Raw genomic sequence first — 22,534 nt, forward strand, 5'->3', positions numbered from 1 at the left:
ATGTATTTATATATTGTGTATATAAGACATATGCTGTATGTCTTATATTTAATACATAAAACATATAACACTTAATATTGATTAATCCTGCAAACATTTATTGAGCACTGGCCAAATAGTAGACACTACAAAAAATGATGCAAAAATAAAGAAAATGGAATTCCTTGACCTCACATACTTAATTGCCCCACAGATGAAAAAAGAATGAGTAAGCAGCTTGCACGATAAATAACAGCTAATCCGCTGGGTGTCAGGTGTTCTTCTAAGGCCTTTGTCCAAATTAGCCCTTTTAAGTTCACAATAACCCTATGAGGTAGGTTCCATTAACACACCCACTTTACTGATAAGATAACTGAGGCCCTGGGAGCAAAGCAGCTTGCTAGAGGCCCAACAAGTGTGTGACGGAAATCAGACCTCAACCCAGGAGCTCTGATTCTGTAGCTACCCTGCCATGTGACCACAAAGAGGACACGATCCCTCCCACTGGACCAGGAACACCCAGCAAGCCCAGCAAGCCCAGGGAGCCCAGGGAAATCCATTACATATAATCCCGTGTGTAATCCTCATGCCTCTTCATCAGATCCCTAAGTGACAATTAGATGATGCCATGGGAGAAACCCCCACGCCGTTTGCAAGTTCAGCTTTGGAAGACACTTCTAAACTCAACCCTCCAGACTCTGGATCTCCTCACCCTGGTGTCTGGTCTGCCAAGCGCTGGTGTCATCTGCCTCCAGGGACGTAATTACTGCCACCAATCTGTATCATCATTTACAACAACCCTAAAAGAGTCTAAGAAGCCTAATTTCCATGGCACTTTTGTCTCCCACCCTTCCAAGCCTCAGGAGAAGCAGTCGGTGTAGATGCCAAACATCGTTTATGAATTTAATCACCCACAAAGCGCTGAGAATTTAGGAAGCACACAGTGGTACTGATGAAGATTCCTTTATTTCAGACTCTAGTCTCTTTTTCTGGAAGTTTGGCCTCCAGGCAAACATAAGCCACACTGGCTTAAGGGCGCACTGTAAAGCACATAGGACAAGGACACCAAATTAACTAAACACCTTCCCGTTGTAAGAGGGTGGCTCTCCAATTCCTTCCCATGGAAACAATAGGATTAATGTTAGGATATCAAGTTTACCAACAAAAACAGAAGGAACTTGGTGATGCAAACAGAAGACATCATCCCCCCCCCCGACCAAAAGATTTGTTGATTCAATATACTTCTTTCTCTGCACATTCGATTTTGAAAATAATAATAATAATAATAGAACAGATTAAACTGTTAAAGTAAGCCTTATTTCCAATGGGTTTATGGAATAGGAACTCTTAAGAGTTTACTCATGTCCGAGAGTTTACAGCAGGACACCCACCACTCTTCCTTTTCTTTTCTTTTTTTTTTAATATTTATTTTTTGGGGGGAAGGGGAAGAGTGCAAGTGGAGGAGGGGCAAAGAGAGGGGGACAGAGGATCTGAAGTGGCTCTGTGCTGACAGGCTGACAACAACAAGCTTGATGTGGGGCTCGAACTCACGAATCACAAACCACAAGATCATGACCTGAGCCTAAATTGGACATTCGACCCACTGAGCCACCCAGGTGCTCCTTCCTTTGCCTCTAGTTGCCATGTTCCTTCCCCACCCCCGGCCAAGCTCTTTATTATAGTTGGGAAACAATTTGCTTTGCTCGATGCAAGCTCTTTTGGACTGTCATTCATTCAGGCTGCAAGTACATTCGCCCCTATTTTAAACTGATGTCATGTGTCCCTCCTCAACGTCCTTCTGCTTTGCCTTTCAGGATGTGTCCTTCTCAAAGAACCCCAGCTCCACACGACCCATGCAATGAAGGGAATAAAGCCACCAAAATAACACAGGCAGTATCTTCCATGTAAAGAAAAGGCAGTCTGTCGCAATGATAAACCATGTGCAGTGTCTGCATTCAAACTGTTACTACCTCCCCCCACCCCCACCTCAAGGAAGGCAAGTCAGCCTCCTTTCGGATACACTTGATCTTCACAAACTGTTGATACACTAAAGATACGCCACCCTATATTGAAAAACCAGTTTGATTTCAAGACTCGTCTGTTTTATAAGGAAATGTATCCAGTGCGTCCCATTTCTAAGGGCTTGATAGCAAAATTCAGTCAGGTCCCCAACTTACCCACCAGGATCTCAAGACTTCTGCCCACTCATGTGATGAGAAACTCAAGAAAGAGGCCACAAAATGATATAAAACAATAGATAATTATTTTCTCCTAGTGAGGGGGAAAGTTTTTAGACCACAACAAATGGTTGAACATCTTGCGGCTTTAGCAGCCAAACGAGCTGTCTAGCTTCTGAGCCTGAAATATAGATATTTTGACAATGTGACATTCTAAGGATTTGCAGCATTCCGATGGTGCATGGAAGTTATCATGAGAACGGCTCCTTTATCAAAAAAACTTCAGAGAAACTTTGTCACCACCGCTGCTTGCACTAGCTGATCGAAATAAGAACAAGGATAAAGCAGGTGCTGTCAGAAATGCGGTGTAAAGTTGAAAGCAGAGAAAAACCCCCGGATGTGCCCTAAAACCCAGTCTCTGCTATTTGCTGATTTCTTTAACCTCTTCAAAGGGATGGACTGGAGTGGGGGAGCTGAAGGTCAGCGAAGCGCTGTGCTTTCGTTACCACTGGCTTCCGATCCATTTAGATGTATTTATATTTGAACGTGCGCACATTTCCCTCCTATAACTCAGAAGCAATCAGCCATAAAATGGCAAGGATCTGCAGTACATTTAAATTAGCAGCAATTTATCTGGAGCAAAAAGGAAAACTGCTGAGTGGAAAGGAAGCAAAGGGAACGAAAGAAAGATGCAGCTGTTGGTCTAAAACAGCAAATCTTATCTCATTTGGAAAATTCAAGTAGGGAACTGCCAACTTGGGCGTCCGTGGCATGGTGCCACGATGGAGACCGGATGGTGGCCAGAGTGGCAGTGTAGCTCACCTTCATCGGAGAGCAAAGCAAACGCTTCCTGTGCCTTCTGGAAAATGTCTACTGGGTAAAATCAAAGAATAAACTCCTATTGTTCTCATAACATCAGGTGCCTAGAAAACAGTGGGTGCAAACAGCTTTCTGTCATAAAGGTAGATTTGAGCCAGGTGCAAACATGCTTCATTCCAGCACTGGGCCTTAAATGCCAATCGTCCTAATTTGATATGTTGGAACTATTTAATATCTGTTGGTGGCTGTATCAATTGTCCCTTGCCATTTGCCTTTTTTATTTTATAGGTGACTCACTCAACCTCCATGGCCAATATGATGTGTCCAAGGTCACCCAACAATGGAATCCAACAGTCAAAATCTAAACTCAGAATCTCTGGGTCATTGGTCCCTCTTTTAACATGGCATCCTCTGCACCTGTAGTGAAAATGTCCCAACTTATAAGCCAGGTCCTGGTGCTTTCTTCTCTGTGCTCATTCCGGAAGTTGTTTCATCATCCTTCAGACTCCTCTTTCCCTTCCCAGGGATATGTTTTGTCCACAGGCCTCCTCTTGCCCTAAGATGCTGTTCTACCAAGCAAGCTCTTCTTGTTGAAGCCTTGACCATGCCTGAAGGTCCATGCAAAGGTCTAAGCCACTTCTGAGAGTATTTAGTTGACTGGTCTCTTAACCTCTAGGACATTCTATTCCATTCATTCACATGGCCTTATTTTGTACCTTTTTAAACTTGCATCTTTCTCTTTTCTGTCTACTTCCCTGTATCCAAGACTGCAGGCCACAGGAGGCCAAAGACAGGTGTCTATCCACCTTCTGTGCCAACAATGCCTTGCACAATACCAAAGGCTGAACAAAATTCTGCATTTCAGGATAGTGATGTCTAAACTTTGAGTTTATTGAAGAACTCTGAGGTACTCGATAACATAACCAAAATGGAGGGGAGGAGAGTTGTACAAAACAAGGTAGGATCTATTGTTTCTCACTGGGAACTGGGCTAAGCAAATCGCTTCAAACCTTCCTGCATAAAATCACATCTTCACTCACAAGTATATTGAAGGTTACAGTGAGACACGTGGTCACCCAGTGAGTACCTCCCGAAGCATTTTAAGCTCCAAGAGAAAAGGTGCTAGACTTAGTTTATTCTAATTCTTGTGATGATCAAAACCATTGTGGGCGTTGGACAAAGAAAACTGTTGTCCATTTGTTAGCTTAAGAGGAACAACTAAAATTAAATGGCTAAGGATGGTCAGCAAAGCTTTTTAAAGTTCTGGTTTGACTTTACATAATTTAGCTGAAAAACTGGAGCAGGAAACACAAAGCTCTTGGCAAAGCTTGCATGTATAAGGAAACCCAAACCTATTGCACAATTAAAATTTAATGATTCTAAGGAGGAGATGGTCTGATCAGCAGGGTCTGAGGACAAGTGTCCAAGGGTTCAACTACTACCACATCAGGGACTTCACAGACGATGGGGAGCCTTGCTCTATCTGTGGAATCACTTAAAAATTCTATAAGTGGAGTGGAAGAAAAAAAAGATGGAGTTTGTGGTTTAAGGGGCATTGAGATGAAGGCTTTCACTACAGCAACTCTGAAACACCCAAATCAATCTATTGTTCTCCTGCAGGGTGTCTAGCCCTCTGGCTTACTTCACTCAGGGTATATTGCAAAATCCATAGGGTAGCTCTTTGTTACATGAAACAACACCTTCTTAAAGACACTGTTCTGCAATTCTGAGACCAGAGAGCCTTATCAATGACTCAAACCAGGACACAGAGGCACGACATTGTCAATTTTGGTATAGAAGGCCATGCACTCACAGCTGCCAATAGAGGTTTGTGTCCATTGACATCAACATAGAGATTTGTTTTTGTCAAAACACACTAGCCAGTGATTCTTCCTAGCGTACAAAGCCAGAGCACCAGAACCTACTGCACCCAAATAGGAGACAAATGGCATAAAAACTATTACTCAGTTAACCTATAGCAACGTCAAACCTGCAACATCAAACATATACAGCGGAAGTCGCTTGGCTCTGCTGAGAGGTGGCTGAAACCATGGCATAGGGACCATTTCCACAAAAGCAAATCATGCATCAAACAAGGAAGAGGAAACAAAGCACCATGGGTCGGCCATTGCCGGCCTGACAATGATGATAATGGTGGAGCCAAAGAAGAAAGCCGGGGATGGAAGGGAGAAGAGGAAGGATTTCGAGAAAAAGTAGTTGTTGTCAATGCATGTAGAGGCAGTGACCACAATCACTGGAGGGTGGAAAGATAGATCCTAAAGCCACAGAAGAGGACTCAGAGTACAAGTTCAAGTTGAAGCTGATCCACAAAGGAAGAGAATAAGTAAACATTAAATCTGTCCAGGGGCACCATTTTTTGATTAGGCACTCCAAGCACTACTTCAGAAACAAACTTTGAAGATGGTTCAAGGGCAGGATGCTTAAAGAAAGCGATGGTTGGCAGGGGGTGGGGGGTGGGGTGGGGGTGGGGGTTGTGTGTGCATTGTCTCTGCCTATTGTTGCAAAGCTTGGAGATCAGAGCTACTCCAATTAAGCAGAGAGAAGATCAAACAAATGGTCTTCTCTTGAACAGAGGTACCTAATAAATTTCATCTCCATTTAAATGAGCTAAGGACTCCAGATAATGAAAGCACCCCTAAACACCAAGTATTTCAGAATGCAAAACGAAGGTAGGTGGGGTTGATCATCTCCGGGGACTGACTACCATACACATGAGTTACCCAAATCCGTTCCAGAGCAGGAAAACGAGCAAGACGTTGTTCTGTCTGGTAACGGACTTCCTAGAAGGTAGGCTTCTATCCTAGGATCTGGCACAGACAAGGTGAGGTTCCCAGGTCCATGTTGTGAGAACGCAGCTCTTCTTCCCAAGGAGGCTGGCTCATGGGGTCCCTCCCCAGCCCTACAATGGTTTCCTACCTGCTGTGCTGCTGCTACATCACCTCCTCCTCATGGTCCCCCGCCCTCATGCAATGACATTACCTCCCACTGCCCAGGGTCCTACTCCCAGGCCAGAGATCTGCTCCCACACACAAGAAGCTTCACAGATATTTAGCTGGTCTCAACATTTTATCCAGAGAGTGGATGTGCCCGATCTGATCAGACACAGATCACAGGGCAGGAAGGAGGTCCTTACCTAAGCATGCTTGTTTTCTCTGGTGCCTCTTCCCCAAAGCACCATTAGCAGAAAGACTTCCATCATCTCAAAGTTAGCTGGCTCGAACAAGACCTAAAACATGCCTCTCTTCCAAGAGGAGTTATGTGGGGTTGGAAAGATTCACCCTGCCCTTGGCCAGACTACCTAGGACATTACTTGACACTTCTCTGTGAAACCCAACTTAAAATCCCAGATGGGACCCTGCAAAAGCATATCTAACTCTAACGCCAAAGGTTAGCTCTCTTCCTAGCAAGGGTTATAAGGGAATATCCTGGAACTGCTCACCAGCCTGAAACAGTATTGGCCCACTTACACCACCAAGGCCAGGATTCAAGGTCCCAAAATGCTTCCTCATCAGGCGAAAGCCTTAGGATCTGGTGCACAGTCAGTGGCTCTGCGCACCTCTTAGAAGTAGCAGGTAACCCATTTTGAAAGCCCTCAGTAAAACGGAGCCCATACTCTCTTTAGGAAGCTGGAGAAGCGCAATGTCAATCCTTAAGTCACAGCCTCAGATGCATTCAGACTGAGGCAGCCAGCAGAGCCCCTGACTTGACGTAAGTTAACCCCACATTCTAGAAGCTTCTGCTGTCAGTGACATTTTTCTTTACTCAAAGAGCTCATTTTGGAACAAGTCCCTGCTGCCATGCCGCCCAGCCTCACCATCCTTATGAACACCTCGAAACGTTTTACAGCAGCTGGCCATGAGCCAACCTCGATGGTGCTACCTGGCAAACACTCCTTTCTGAAAGACGAACAAGACTCCAAACCCCTTCAGAATCATTTGGTTCGGGTACAATTTCCACACGGAGAAGACTCTGGGTTTTAAAGAGAGTACATTTTTACACACACCAGATTTCACAGTTTATTTTCTTTTTTAAATAAAGTATGCATGGCATATACGGCATACTAAATATAACAGCTTGGTTAAGAATTACAGCAACCATGCCCAGAATCAACCAGAACCAAGACACTAGGAAAACAATGTATTCTGGTTGTTGTTTTTCTTTTTAATGAAAATTTAATGTATCCAAACATCTGACATTATTTTCAGAAATACTTTCCAAAAATTACAGGAAGTTCTCCGCTAAGTCGAAGTGACTAAAAGGGAAAGGCTATTTACCTTGTAACCCCGCACACATTCTTAGTTTAAAACACCTATGTAAGTGCAAGAGGTGTTCAAACACATGTGACGGACCACTACACTGCCTTATGTGAAAGCAGTAAAAATTGTTAAGTGTCAGGTGGATGAAAGGATGGCCTGTGCCTAGCAGGGATGACTGGGTTATAAATTAGTGTTTTTTCTTTATTCATATTTATGGCCATTTACCATTCACCATTTAAATATACAAGATCCTAGACCCTTACTTCCCGCTACCATTGGAACTAGATTTTTTTATAAGTACAGCGACCCCACGTATTTATCTTCCTTGGCAATTGTGTGCTGATAGATTGATTTCCACAGTGAAGCCTGAAAGAGAACTGGTTGGCTGGTTAGACATCAAGAAGCAGCCTGAAGCCAGACAGATCTGAGTTTGGATCCGGCCCCCACCCCTTCTGAGCTGTGCAATCCTGGCCACATGAGCAGACCTCTCTGAATTTCAGTTACTCATCACTAGCATAGAAATGAAATAAATCCAACATATTATGATGAATAGAATAAGAGTACCTAATACTGTCCATGCCATATCCCAGCTCCCCAGCTCGGTGCCTGCTCAAATTATGACTCTTAACATTTAGACAGTATGCCAAGCCTTAGAATTTCCAAACTATCCTACTGACTAAAAAGAAAAAAAAATGCAGTTGGAATGATCTCTCTCATTAAAGGCATTTCTATGTTTTATCAAATATGTATTATTTACTAAAAATATGTTCAGGATGATAGACTTCTAACCCAACATGTTCAGGATTTGAATATGATGTTTTCCCTTTACAAATCCAATTGAAGTTGTACTTCATTGATTGCAAATTATCACCCTACCCTCACCATCTTGCTGTGGTTTGCTTTTGCTTGTTTCTTTTTGGTTTTGGGGGGCAAAGAACATTAAAGCTAAGTCCCAACCAGAAATGAAGATACACCATTTCTTAAAATATAATTAAATAATGTAAGGAAGATGGGGTGCCTGGCAGGCTCAGTCGGTTAATGTCCAACTCTTTTTTGTTATTTTTTTAAAGAGACAGAACATGAATGGGGGAGGGACAGAGAGTGAGTCACAGAATTGGAAGCAGGCTTCAGGCTCTGAACTGTCAGCACAGAGCCCAACGCGGGGCTCGAACTCAGGAACTGTGAGATCATGACCTGAGCCAAAGTCGGTGCTTAACAGACTGAACCACTCAGGCGCCCCAATGTCCAACTCTTGGGTTTGGCTCAGGTCATGATCTCATGGCTTTATAGGTTTGAGCCTTACATTGGGCTCTGTGCTGGCAACAGAGCCTTCTTGGGATTCTCTCTCTCCCTCTTTAGCTGCCTTTCCCCCACTCATGCTGTTTCTCTCAAAATAAATAAATAAACTTAAAAAAATTTTTTTAAATAATGTAAGAGAACTATGGCTATTTATAAAAACCTAGTTTTCATATACCTTTCCAAGTATAGATAAGTCATATTTCACATACTTCTTTTGGGAAGGGGGCTTTCATTTGCTTATTGTGAAGTGAAAAGGAGTTAGTTCTTCTCATTCTACGGATGAAAACATTTAGGTAGAAGAGGGTTAAGTAGTCATATTTTTTTGACTTGAGTAAAGGTTTCATTAATTCATCAATCACAAAGAAATAAACCATTTCCCATCATGATGACATGACACCAAATGTCTTTTAAAACTTGTCTCATGAGAGGTGAGCAGGTGGCTCAGTCTGCTGGGTGTCAGACTCTTAATTTCGGCTCAGGTCATGATCCCAGGCTTGTAGGATCAAGCCCCATGTGAGGCTCTGTGCTTAAGATCCTCTCTCTCTTTCCCTCTGCCCCTCACTCATCTGCTCATGCTTGCCAGCTCTCTCTAAAAAAAAAAAAAAAAAAAACAAATAAATAAAATTTTTTAAAAACTCAGCTTAGCGGAATGTAGCTTAGTGTAATTAGCACTTTAGAAGACAAAATTCTTCAGTTTCTTTTCCAAAGCAAGGACTGCTGTTATCCACCAAGAAATAAATGCTTAAAAAAACAAGGGGACTTTAAAATACATGAACCCAGGGGTCCCTGGCTGGCTCAGTCTGTTAAGCATCCGACTTCGGCTCAGGTCATGATCTCATGGTTTGTGGGTTCAAGCTTTGCATCGGGCTCTGTGCTGACAGATCAGAGCCTGGAGCCTGCTTCGGATTCTGTGTCTCCCTCTCTCTCTGACCCTCCCCTGCTCATGCACTCTCTCTCAAAAATAAATAAAAAACATTAAAAAAATTTTTTAAGTGCTAATACATAAAACAAACAAACAAACAAATAAATAAAATAGATGAACCCTTGTTACCCCACCCACTCGGGTGTTGCTGGGATGCTCTCCTGCTACATGCTAGAATAACGATGCCTTGCTGCCTTCCAGATCTCCATTCATAGGCCTGAGCGGTGAGCTCCAATCCTGCACACAGGTGCTCCAGTGACCACTGCAAATCATGACCTTCAACTGTATTCTCAATGATAGGCCGAAGTAGACTCTTTGTTAGGAGCTCTGAAATAAAATCTCACAGAAGGGAACTTTTCTCAAAAATGTCATCTTCACATGCCTGGAACAGTGGGCTCCTCTCAGTGAGAAGCCCCAGGGATGCCGGACCACAGCTGTCCAAGCCACAGGAAGTCATGTGCGGGATCACTCCCTTCCTAGCAGGCAAGATGTCTTTCCAGGCCAAAATGGTGGCCGTGGCTGGTGATACCATGCTGAGTCAGTCAGCCAGGGCCAAGGATTTCATAGCCATGACAGAAAATGTCTGCAAACCATTCCATGGCTTCAGTTCCAATTCCAGAATCACAAAAATATTTTACCTCCATCCACAGTTCTCACAACTGAAAAACAGACACAGATGATAAATAGGAAACCACATCTTGATTATCCTAGACACCCACACTAGGTGCCCAGAGGCCGGGGGGAGCCTTCTGTCACACGTCCTCTAGTCCCGGAGACATCACACATTTCCTCCTAGCTAGCATCCTTCAGCGGCAGCTAAATGAACCAAACCCTAACTAAATTTAACTGGCTAATTGCACCTAAATTACAGTCACAAAGCCCCTTCAGAAGATCCAGTCAATTTCTTGAGGGAGAAAGTAAATGTTTTACTATATAATTATAAACTTAATTAACATAAAATAAATTAATTAGAGACTTGTGCTGGTAATGAACACCATGGTCTCGCTGTTTATTGCTGTATTTTCCAGGGGAAGATAAACCTGGAGGAGAGGGCTCACTTCCACTTTAAACCTAATTCCACCTCACCTCTCCCACACCACTCAACTGCTAGAGTTCTCTTTCATCCTCCGTGGCACGGCAGCGAAAATTCGACAGGATTCCAATGGAGATGGGGTATGTACTAATCTCTAGGAAAAGTAAAAAACAACCCCGTCCTAAGCCGTCTCAGTGACAATAGTTCCTCACTGGCAGCTCACCGAAAGAACAGATGATTTTCCAAAGCAATAGTTTTCTGTCCCAGAGTATAATGACAAAACTCACCTAGAGCCGAAACAACCATCTGCCGCAGATTGTTCCACATGGTTTGTTTGCTTGTTTGTTTTCTAATTCTGAGAAAGAATTCAAAATTGGTACTGGCAGAGAAGGATGGCTGCACAAAAGTGACCCAGTTTCCAACCTATATTTTCTCAACTGTTGTCCTACATTTTTTTAAAATCTGACTTAGGAGAGGAGGCTGAGCAAAAGGGCCTCTGAGATGATCCTGATGGCACAGAGTAGGTTTGGGGTAACGAAAAGAGTCTTGTATTAATTTTCAAAGGTGTCCATAATTTCTAGGAACCGCGATGTGTCTCTCTAGTGCTTGTTTTCCCCTTAAATTGCAGTGTTGCTGGAGAAGTGATCCACCGGGAGGTGGAAAAGAAGAGCGGTCAACAGCGTGGGCTCTGATGCTAGAATGTGCCGTGACTGTGTGACATCAGGCAACTGCCTCAGTGTCCTCATCTGCAAAATGGAGCTAATGATAGTACTAACTTTGAGGCTTCTGTGCAGAGTAAGTAAGCTACTCCATGTAAAGGGTTTAGAAGAGGGTCCAGCACATAACACGTGCTCAATAAATAGCAATTATTTCCACTGTCTGCGGATGCCAGCTCTCAGCTTTCATGAGCTTTGAAGTCACTCATGTCTTATGTTCAAAAAGAGCTGTAAATGTTTAACGTACAGGTCTAATTTGTTGTACACACTGGTTCACCCCTGCACCAAATGGAAAAGACAATTCAGGGCTGAGACTGTGAATAAAGAGATTCCTCTTGTTCCGATGAGAGGTGATCTCTCTCATCACTGAATCCTACAACTTTAGTGAAGAAAGGAACCTCAGAGATCCTAACCCCGGCCCACGCCCCACCAGTCTCACCCTTTCACTGCGAAACAAGGAAGAGAAGTTTCTGAGAGTCTGGGTACCTCGCTCAACAGCAAAGGGCACACTCGAGACCCCTGTTACTGTATTGGCTACAGACTCAGAGCTGGAAGGAACATCAACATGGTGAGAACTTCTGCCAAAGACAGAAATGGAACCAGTTGTTTTTGATAGGAAAATAAACATCCTGATGGCTCTGCTCTGGAAATTCTGAGCTCAGATCTACTAAATTATCCACATATTTTACTTTATTTTATTTTTACCTGAATGCTAACTTGATTTCCACATGGGGGAGAGGGGAGTGGAACCCTGTCCCCGTGTTCAGCTAGCAGGACGGATTCTACAGGGAAATGTTTTCTGTGAAGGGCTAAACTGTAAATATTTTCAACCTCTCAGACCACACGGTCTCTGTTGCCACTACTCACTCTGCCCCCATAACATGAAAGCAGCCATACAGTATGGAAAGAATGAGCTGGCTGCATTCCAATAAAACTTTATTTATAAAAACAGAAACCAGGTGACACTTGGGCTGCAGTTTGCTGACCTTCAGTTAATGCAATCACCTCCCTGATGCTGTTTCTACCTATCTTCTTTACTTTTTCCCACCTTAAGCTACTTCCTTAAAATGAATATTCATACTGTTTGAGTATTCTTATGAGGATATGATCAACATGCAACAGAAGATAATTTATTGTGTACTAGAAAGAAAAGCCAGAGTGAATTTAGGAAAACTCTAAATTATGAAATATGTTTAAAGAAACACACTTTTATTACTTTCATATACATCTAGGAGTCGAAATTAAGCCAATAAAACATTTCCAGCATGTTTTGGCAAGTAGGGGCTAATTCAGCCTTACCCAAAAGAAAAGAAGTAATTTAAATTATATAATTCATCAACTGTTTTCATGAGATTTCTTCCAAAGGACTTAGACAATTTGTTCCCTAAGATGATGAAATATTATTCTTTTCTCCCCGCCATCTTGCTTCCACTATTAATTGATTTGGGAATTCCTCTGTTCAGAGAAGATGCCCAAATACCTCACCACACCAATTCCTCAGTAAATTAATTATTTAAATCAGCAAGAGTTTTTAACTTCCAGGAAAGCTGGATAAATTGTAACCCTATGACATCATCTATTCACACTATCTTTGAAACACCTATTATTAGACGTTGTGGGTTGTGTATTCAAAATCCATTCACAAACCCCTTTTCCCTTTCTTTCCACCATCACTGAGGAAGGAAATCCAGTATACCTGATTGCCCAGTATCCCTTGAACCTATGAATGGGCATAATTCTTGTCACTGAGTCACTGCTAGAAGTCCAGGGCAAGTGGGGTCCTTTCTTCTTGAATTAAAATTCAAAACTTCATCAGAAGAAAACTTCATTTCCCTTCTTCCTTCTACCTACTTGGAGTGTATAGAAGTGACATCTGGAAGAAATGCAGCCATCTTGAGACCACAGTCATGACCATGAGGCAGAAGCCTACCTGCTGAAGACAGGAGCAAAGAAAGGTAGAAAGAGCTAGAGTGTCCCTGCAGGCATCATTAGGCCACCACAAGCCTTGTATCCAGAACTCTTGCTGCGTAAAACAAACTTCTGTTTAAGTGACTGTTTCAGTTGGTTAATGGTTGTAGCCAATGCGGTCCTAAGTGACACAATTCAAGGAGGCTTTGGGCTTATTTCTGCTCTGAGAGCAAGAGAGAAGAAGAAAGAGAGGGAGAGGTTGAGGGCTCTAAACTAAAGAGTCCTAACTATTACTGAAGAAAAGGAACCAGCTTTCAAGTGCCACTGTGGCATCTGGGTGGCACCTGGTACTCTGCAATGGCCAGCACAGAAACGGCCCAAGGACAGTCGCACCTGTGGCCCCTAAGAGCTGTGGGCAAGTAGCCAAGCCTTTCCCATGCCTTTATAAAAGAGTCACAGAAGTGACCCCAAGAGAGGGAAGGGGCACTCAGTGGCATGAGCAAGGAGCGAAAGAGACTCTGGCGGTCCAGAAGAGAACCAAGCAGAGAAAAGATGCCGTGTGAGTCTAGAACTCAGGGAGTAAGATACAAGGAGGCACCATGGCTTGGACAGCCTTGAGGCCAAACCCTAGGGTTAGATTGAACCAGTAGAATCCCCTAGACTTCTGAAGACTTGAGAGTTGGGGAGAGGGCTCTAGGAAGACACTGCATCACATATGCCCCCTTTTCTCAGAGAGCTATGCAATGGCAGCTGGCTTGACCTGTGTCCACATGCACAATGGTCTCACGGGGCCCTCTGGGTTTCCCAAGAGCCCAGAGCACCGATCGAGAAGACCCATAAGTGTCCAAGAGGGCACAGAAATGACCAAGGTTGGCAGTGGCCATGAAGACAAACTGTTGAAAAAAGTGAGACACAGAACAACATGTGTGGACCTGATGCTGGGGGTCACAGCGGGCCTGAGAATGTCAGCAGTGGAGGCCACAAGTGGAGGTCAACACCAAGACCAAAGACTAGGCAGATGTCAACAGAAGTTCGCTAAGAGGCAGGCAACCTCCAACCCCCACCAACCCCGTCCCACAGATCCTGGTGAGGGAGGGAAGATCCCGACACTTGCTCAGTTTACTTAAAATGACAGTGTTAAGAGAAAAACAAAGGCCATACCTGTTAGACTAGGGAGGAGATTTAATGTTTTCTCCAAACCCAGATATGGTGAGAATGTCCTATCTATCTGTGTTCCCTGACACTCTGCCTTGTCACCAAACACAGCAAGGTGGAGACGTGCCCAGAAAGGGGAGATGCCAGTGTTTCAGACCCAGAAATGAGGAAGATAAATAGCGTCTCCAATCTCCAACGGCCAATAAAACACAGCTATATCCAGCCCCAAAGAGTAATGCATTGTTGTGTTGGGGCTTCTGGGGTGCAGGGCAGGAGTTGCTTATTTTTGCTGTGTAACTCTGTTCACCAATCCGAATTGCCATTTTGACCTGCTTACTCTCTCTCCAAGAGGAAATTAAAAAGCCATCGTTGGCCTCTGTCTCGTCCCATAAACCAAGGCAGCAATGGCAATGTTCAAAGATGCCCCTATTTTCAGGTGATGCCTCATTCTCATTTCTAGACAACTTCTCCATAATCTCCTTTCCTGTAATTTGGTATTTTCACAGATAAAATGTCCTCTCTTGCTCTTTCTCTTGAAACACGTGGTTTATCTACTGCCAAAAGACTAAAGTATTTTTACACAGAGATGTTGTTGGACCCCTGACAGATGCCCGTATCAACACCTGGGACCCCTACAACATTGGGATCACTGACACAAAAAGAAGTGGTGTGCGCTTATATGGGGCCAACAGGTTTGTCTGGAACTTCCTCGTGTTCCACGACTATGCAGGGGCCAGCATAGTCTTTTAGTAAAGGACCAGGTGGTCAAGATTCCCATCTACCTGCCATCTACATGGTCTCCGTACGGAGCAAGCATTCTCAACTCTGATGTTTCATTGAGAGAGCAGTCATGGACAATGCCAAATAAATGGATGTGGCTGTATTCCAATAAAACTTTATTAACAAAACCAGATTTGGCCCACAGGTTCACTGACCCCTATTCTTATAGTCATGTCTGTGGGCCACACCATGAGGACTAGTGGTTCCTCCTGTCCTCTGAAATAGAATGAGATGGAAATTCCTTTGCATTAAAATATCTCAAAATATAGCATGAACTTATATATGCTGCACATCAAATGCCTTGTGGGTAAAAACTTCTACACCTTATTTCATAAAACTTTCATCTGTGTTTGTGACTGGGGAAACCAATGCTGAGGGCAGGCAAATGTGCCCGAGGAAGCACAGCGTCTGGGAGAGGGTTTTTGGTAGCCACACTCACAGCCCCAACTTCACCATAGGAGAAATGTTGCCTCACAATTAGTAACGCAGAAATAGTAGTATTTTCAATATGACTCACACTCTGCAATTTAGGTCATGCCTATGGCAATCAATAAAATCTTCTACTTAGATTCTCCGTGGCTAATTTGATCCCCCCCCCCAAGCTGGGGGATTTTTTTTTAGTTGTTTTCAATTAAGCTAATTTGTCACAGACACCTCTGTTCTTGATAGGGTATTTTTGCCCAATATCTCCTTTGTCTTGAAAATAGCAAAGTGGACGAAAATGCATGCGTGAGTGTTAGGCTCAAACCACTATAGTTTGTGCAAAGAGTGACTGTGGATAGAGAAGAGACCTGTCAGCAATCACCCCCCAAACCCCGGCACCCCCAGCAGCTGCCTGCCTTCATTGTCTCCCTGTGCACGTTCTGTTCACACACTTGAGTGACCCAAGTGTTAGACACTGATGGTGGTGTGCTCACCGTGACAACAGCTACACACTGTTAAGTGTGCATGACATAATGGCCACTATGGGAAGCATCCTCATGACGTTTCTGCTCTCCTTGTTTCCAGAAGAGGAAACGGAGGCACAGGGGGGGGTTATATAACATACATCTATTATACAGGGAGCCTGTGGAACACTGAGGTCAAAGCCAGCGCAGACTTTAAATCTCCACCTTCCTCATTTGTGACCTTGAGCAACTTTGTTACCCCTGGGTAAGGCCAGATGTTCTCATTTGTAAATGGTGATGATTATGCCTTTAAAACTATGTTGAAAGAATCAAATGAGACATCTAGAAAACTCCTAACGTTTTGCCTTAGCACATGGATTAGTCTGAACCACAGGAGAATGCCTGTATTTAACCATTGTCTTAACCTAGAAAAATGATAATTTCACATGGCTCAAACTAGTAATTGCTCAGCAAATGATATTAGTAGTTATTACTGTTATCATTGCCCAAGGATGGTAGTAACTGGCAAGGAGGTGACTTTCATATGAATTTCATAGCTGATAGGGAAAGACTATTTTTTTTTTACTTAACTTAGTGACCTTCAAAGAAACCCAACAATATTTTTTACTGAGAGTCTCTGTAATAAACTGAAACTGACATGAGGGAGGTATCAAATGACAAGAACAATATTGGTATTTTTTAAAAATTTTACTATCAGCATTTTATGAACAGGACTAAATCCACTTCATAATCAGAACAGTGTATCCAAAACTTGTTTGAAGTGTGTTAACCAAATGTCAGTTGAATAAAAATGTGAATTGTCTCTCTTCTTTAATGTATGAAGGGTCATGATCTACTGAAAATTGGGATCTGCCTCATTAAACAGGTATAATTAACTCTGCTCATGATATTCTACCACGGAATTGCTGCCGTGGTTCATACTTAAAACTAGATGGATAATGCAGCAGCATTTGAGGAAAGAACAATCAGAGTTTCTCTTTCACATTCCATGATGGGAACTGGGAGTAAAAATAACTTTCTCTTCCCAGGCTGGGGAATCTTAGGGTAAAGAGACTTCCCTTCAAATGTCTGTCTGCTCATTGACAAGCCTTAAAAGAAAGAAATTTTCATCTGAACCTTAACCATTTCTTGTTGTTTTACCATGTTCCCAATGGCTACATATGTTGAAAGAGTCTAGACATCTTTCAAGCTTGAGTTGCATTTCAGACAATGTCTTTCAAACTCCAATATAATTCTAAAAAAGCCTTTCTCTCTAAAATTTGAGATACTAGTCTCCAGGGTGTTGCCTCATAGGGTTGTAAAATCCAATTAGAAAAAGGAATTGCTCCACTTGCTTTTACTCTGAATAAATAACAAAACATCATTCTACAGATAATGTATAGAGAGGAAATACCATGGTCAAGAAAACTTCTCAAAATATGCGCATGGTATTTTGATTGGAAACAACATGTGTCCTCTGGAACTTTTCAGGGCTCTACCCCTGATGTGTCCACCTCCCAGGCAACTCTCTGGAGATAAACTTTTAAGATGACTGTTTTCACCATGGGCTCTCTCAGACTTTGAGTTTGCTCTGGAATATTACAGAGAGAACGGTCAACGGTTTGACTCTTTTTATTATTTTTTTTCCTTTTTGACTGATGGAATCATAAGCAACTACAAGTAAATATTATGGCAAAGGCAGTTAAGCGCAAGATTTAATCTAGATACTCTGGTCAAAGTCTGAAAATAATGACATGACCAAAGAAGGGAACACATTTTTTGGAGGGGTTGGGGACATGGGACAGGCCCCCTTTCAACTCTCAATCACCATTTTGAATCTTCCGAGGTACAATCATCAAAGCTCTTTCCATAAGTTGCCAACAGAACATTCTGGTCAGCAGAAGAGGTAAGAAGCTCACGTTTCTTGAACATGAGTAAGTTCATCTTTATTCTAAAAAGCTAGACTTACTTCAAGGAAGCTCCAGAGCATTAATGGAAAAAGAAATGATGACAACAAGGCACAAGGATGTCCTGGGAAGTGGATTAGTTTTGCATTCAACATCATGAGGGAGAAACAAGAAAAACTCACCCTAGAAGCACTGCCAGTGGCTTAACATCCACCCACAGAAAGAGCTCAAGGACATGAAACCTCATCTGTATGAAGGGACAATCAAGAAAAATTTGCCAAAACCACATGATTTAACTTAAGTACCTGAACTTTTCCAACAGTGAAAATTTTTAAATGTGGTCATGAACTACTAGAGGAAATTATACAATCTCTTGAAATTAAATCTCTTTGAAGACCCAAAGTAAATGGTTTAAATTCTTCATGATCTAAATGAACCAAAATTTCCCTTAAAAACATGAGACTTTATTTTAAGAATAAACTTTGTATATTTTTCCAAAAAATAAAAAATAAAATAAAATAAAATAAAATAAAAAGCTCAACTTTAAAAGTAAATAAACAGAATATGACATGACACAACCAGCCAAATCCCAAGGGGGCAGTGTTACTTTTGAAAGGAAAGGGCCAACTAAAATATGGCAGAAAGAATTGAAGATGAGCACATTGATAAAACCACTTTAGTGGTTCAATTTTGTAATAATAGTTGACTTATCTACCAATGCAGACTGGCAATCATAGGGAGGTTTCCCCTCTCGATTCCCTAGAGTTTGTCTTGAACTAAATTAGTCTTTCCACTCTTCCAAACTCTACCATAGATTTCCCTTCAGACCCCACCACACACACCCACACTCTGTTCTTCAATATCTCATTGGCCCTACATGGAAAATCCTGTCTCCCTGCACTAACCGTATGCAATTCTATCAGGGTGGAAGCATGGGATGGTTTTCAAAACTCTAAAAAAGACTAGCTGACATAGCAAATATCAACAGTGACCTTGAGAGTATTGATCAAGCTCTGTTTCTCTGTTATACAGGCAGGAAATTAAGCAGTCTTCTAAATCATTCATGGATTCCTTTTATGTTCTTCTATTCAGGAACATAAAACATCCCTCACCCAAGCCAGGAATCTGCGTCCTTGCATCTTTGGGAGGAAATGGTAAATTTTCTATTAAAACGTTCACACAGAAGACTCAATTTTCTTTCATTTACTGCATAGAAGAGCCAGGGGAGAATTTATCCACAATCAACTGAATAGCTGCCTTGAGAAGACACATGATGTTTGGTTCTTTTGTGGGGCTGATGGTTTTGAGTCTCCCTTCAAAATGTATTTAAAAGATAATGAAAAAGACAAGATTTTAAGCACTTAATTCATAACTAAAAGTTTGCCAGACTCCATTTTTCCAGCTAAAAATTTTCTCTGATAGAGAATTTGAGATTGGCATAGAGACCATTAAGACTGATAGAGAGTCTGTCCATGCACTGGGTAGAGACCCATATTAAAAATACAACTGTAAAAGATACATGGAAGAAAGAGAATGCCATATTTACTACATCCATTGCCCAACACCCTAATATTTAAGCTATTTGTGTAACAACCACCTAATGAGGCCCTGGGAAGAGGAGCAAGGGTAGAAAGATAGAAAGGGGGTTAGAAAGCTTAAGGTTATAATGAGCTTCACCGATAAACTCTGTGCCCAGAAGACAAGAAAAGGCATGGAGTAGGCAAGAGGGGAGAAGGCTGCAGAGATGTGTGAGGTAGACTATGTGCATGGACAAGAAAGTCCTCCCAGATTTGTCTGCCACTAGCTCCAGGCTGACCTCCACAAGCCCAAGGATCACTTTGGGCCTCAGTTTCCCCAGGGAAGCTGCACTGGCTGTCTCTCCCCACTCCCTTTCCAGGTCAAACACCCAAAGGTTCTAAGACCAAAACCTGTCTTTCCTTGCTAACTCTATGCCAAACTCTGCATCTCCGTGTTTTTAGTGGATGGATATGCATCTGCCTCTGCGGCCCAGGTGTGCACAAAGCAGTCTGTGTTCTTCCACTGTGAGGCAAAGGCTCTGGACACAGCTCTGGGCTATCAAGTTCTGGCGCTGAGACAATGAATTCAGTTCACCTCACTCACTGAGACTTCTGGCTGCTCCCCAACAGCTCAGTAATTTCACAGTCTGCTCCTGTGAAACTGTCCGCCTAGTGGCCATTTCTTCAAGCCACATGTCGGGACAGGCAGCAGTCATTCTGTGTCCCCTGAGCCTTCCACTTCTTCTCTCCCCTTCATGTCACAAATGAGAGGCAGAAACCTTAGTTCCTGCCACATCAGAACGTAAGCTTCTCAATAGCCTCTTCTCCAGCCTCTTCCATCAGACCAAGGTGAGGCCTTTGGCACTGGTGAACACACCCTACTTCTAAGTCTCTCCTCTCTTGATTCCCTAACACTGTACTCAGGCCACTCTCCAGCCTTAATTTGGCCATTCTCCACCTCCTCCTCCAGTTGTAATTGTCCCCAAGGCTTTCTGCTCCTTATTCTCTGGCAGCTCGTCCACACTCCGGGCTCTCACCTAGTTAGGCTACAGCTTCCTAATCGAAGTCTCCGACCTGTGTTCTCATTCCCCGTTTCTTACTGCTAGAAAGTAGACACCTGTTCCAGGGAGGGCCAGGGCCCTGCATTCAACTCACCATAGCTCACAAAGCTGACACAGCGCCTAGCCTACCTGACGTCCTCTCCAGGCTCCCTATCCCAGGCCACCCTGGTCTCCCTCTCCCTCTCTGTCTTCTGCCCTCTGTCAGTCCATCTGGACATTATTTGATACTTTTCTATCCTCATGCATCTTGTATCTCAGGCACATAAGACCCTCTCCCCGCAGAACACCCCATCCTGCCCTCATCCCACAAACCCAGACCTCTGCACCCAGTCCCCTTTGCCACTTCCCTGCCTCAGGGACTCTTACCTGCAACAGCCAAGCTCAAGTGCCTTCTTCTACATGAAGTCAGCTCTGGGTCTCTGAGGCTGGTGCCCCATCTGAGCCCCATCTGGGCCCCCAACAGAGACATTCATGGTAGAGCATATCACTTTGCTCTATGGGACTACCTTTTTAGTAACTACTTCTCAAGGGTGAACCTCCCCTCACTATAGTCCCAGCCTATAAAATATTCAACCACACATCTGAAAAATGGCAGACGGACTCAATGAATCTGATCAGTGTCTGCCAGACTTACATTTTTGACAATTTTCATTTTCTTCCCACTGCCCCAACTTTAAAAAATTTAATTTTCACTCCTACTAAGTACAGCTGACTCTTGAACAACAGGGTGGGTAGGGCAGCTAACCTCCCACACAGTTGAAAGTACACGTGCAATTTTTGACTTCCTAAACTCTTAACTACTTATAGTCTGTTGACTACTAGTTTAACTACTGTTGACCAGAAGCCTTATCAATAATATAAAGAGTTGATTAACACTTATTTTGGGTATGTATTATATACTGTATTCTTACAATAAAGCAAGCTAGAATAAAGAACATGTCTCTAACAAAACTATAAGGAAGAGGAAATATATTCACAGTGCCGCCCCTATCTATCAGAAAAAAAATCCGTATATACGTATATATTTATATATATAAATCCATATATAAGTGCACCTTTGCAGTTCAAACCTGTGTTGTTTATGGATCAACTGTACATTACAATTAGTCTCTATAAAATATTTTAATTCCCAAAGATTACATTACATTCTGAGATAATAATTATTATAATAATTAAAATCAATAATAATTTTACAATAGTACGTGCTGATACTATGTACAATAAAATTAGCTAATGCATAACATTAATGACACGCCAAGCTTTCTTCTAATTACCTTCACATGTAGTAATTCACTAGATCTTCATAACAGCCTTATAGGTAGTACTCTGTTATCTCCTTGTAGAGGTGAGAAAACTGAGGCATGGAAAGGTTGAGTAACACAGCCAAAGTCCCCAGGCTGGTAAGTGCTGGATATCTGGTTCACACAAGCTAGTGAAATCTGGCGCTGTGGTCACGAGGGAGCTAGACCAACGGCCTCCCTATTCACTCAGCTGCCCATCACCACTCTCTTATTTAATCTCCACAATTACTCTATCAAGCAGGGTAATTATTGTCACTGCTTTTTGCAACTAAGAAAACAGAGGCTTTGGTGGGCGTTAAAAAACTTGCCAAAGGTTGTGCAGCTAAAAAGGGTGGACACTGGAATCGAAGGTCCAGTGTTTTGCTTATCTTTTCACTTAGAGTAAATGAGCGAGGGAAGAACATCAGCAGGTTATTAAGACACACCCACCCATACAGTCAATATTGTTCACGCAGCAGCATTTTACCATGACCTAGTGCACCCAGTAACTGAGGAATTTGCTCACATCATCCTAATTTTGCAGATGGATAGAGAGCCAATGACTACCTTAATCTATGAGCCATGTCCCCTAGGTCCTGAGATTTCCGAGGTGGCCTTGTTTGTTGCCTCTGTCTTTATGCGTGAGATCATTTTGCCCCAGGTCATTCTGAAGACGCATTGGTCCCGGGACCACCATTTCAAGCTTCTGACCAGCACAAAATAGAGTTGCTACTCCCTTGGTTCAAGGATTGTCGGGGCCGCCAAGTTTTCTGTCTGCCTCAGGCAAGGATTATCACTCCGTTGAGTGAGCCAGTAA

General features: G+C 42.8%; 1 protein-coding gene across 7 annotated transcripts in view; it reads right to left on the reverse strand.

Moving 5' to 3' along the window:
- NTRK2 (neurotrophic receptor tyrosine kinase 2) overlaps nt 1-22,534 on the reverse strand; it is a 337,321-nt gene that overhangs the window by 204,181 nt on the left and 110,606 nt on the right. The gene's annotated exons all lie outside the window — the stretch shown is intronic.

This window comes from Suricata suricatta, chromosome 13, assembly GCF_006229205.1.
Source record: "Suricata suricatta isolate VVHF042 chromosome 13, meerkat_22Aug2017_6uvM2_HiC, whole genome shotgun sequence".
Taxonomy (NCBI): domain Eukaryota; kingdom Metazoa; phylum Chordata; class Mammalia; order Carnivora; family Herpestidae; genus Suricata; species Suricata suricatta.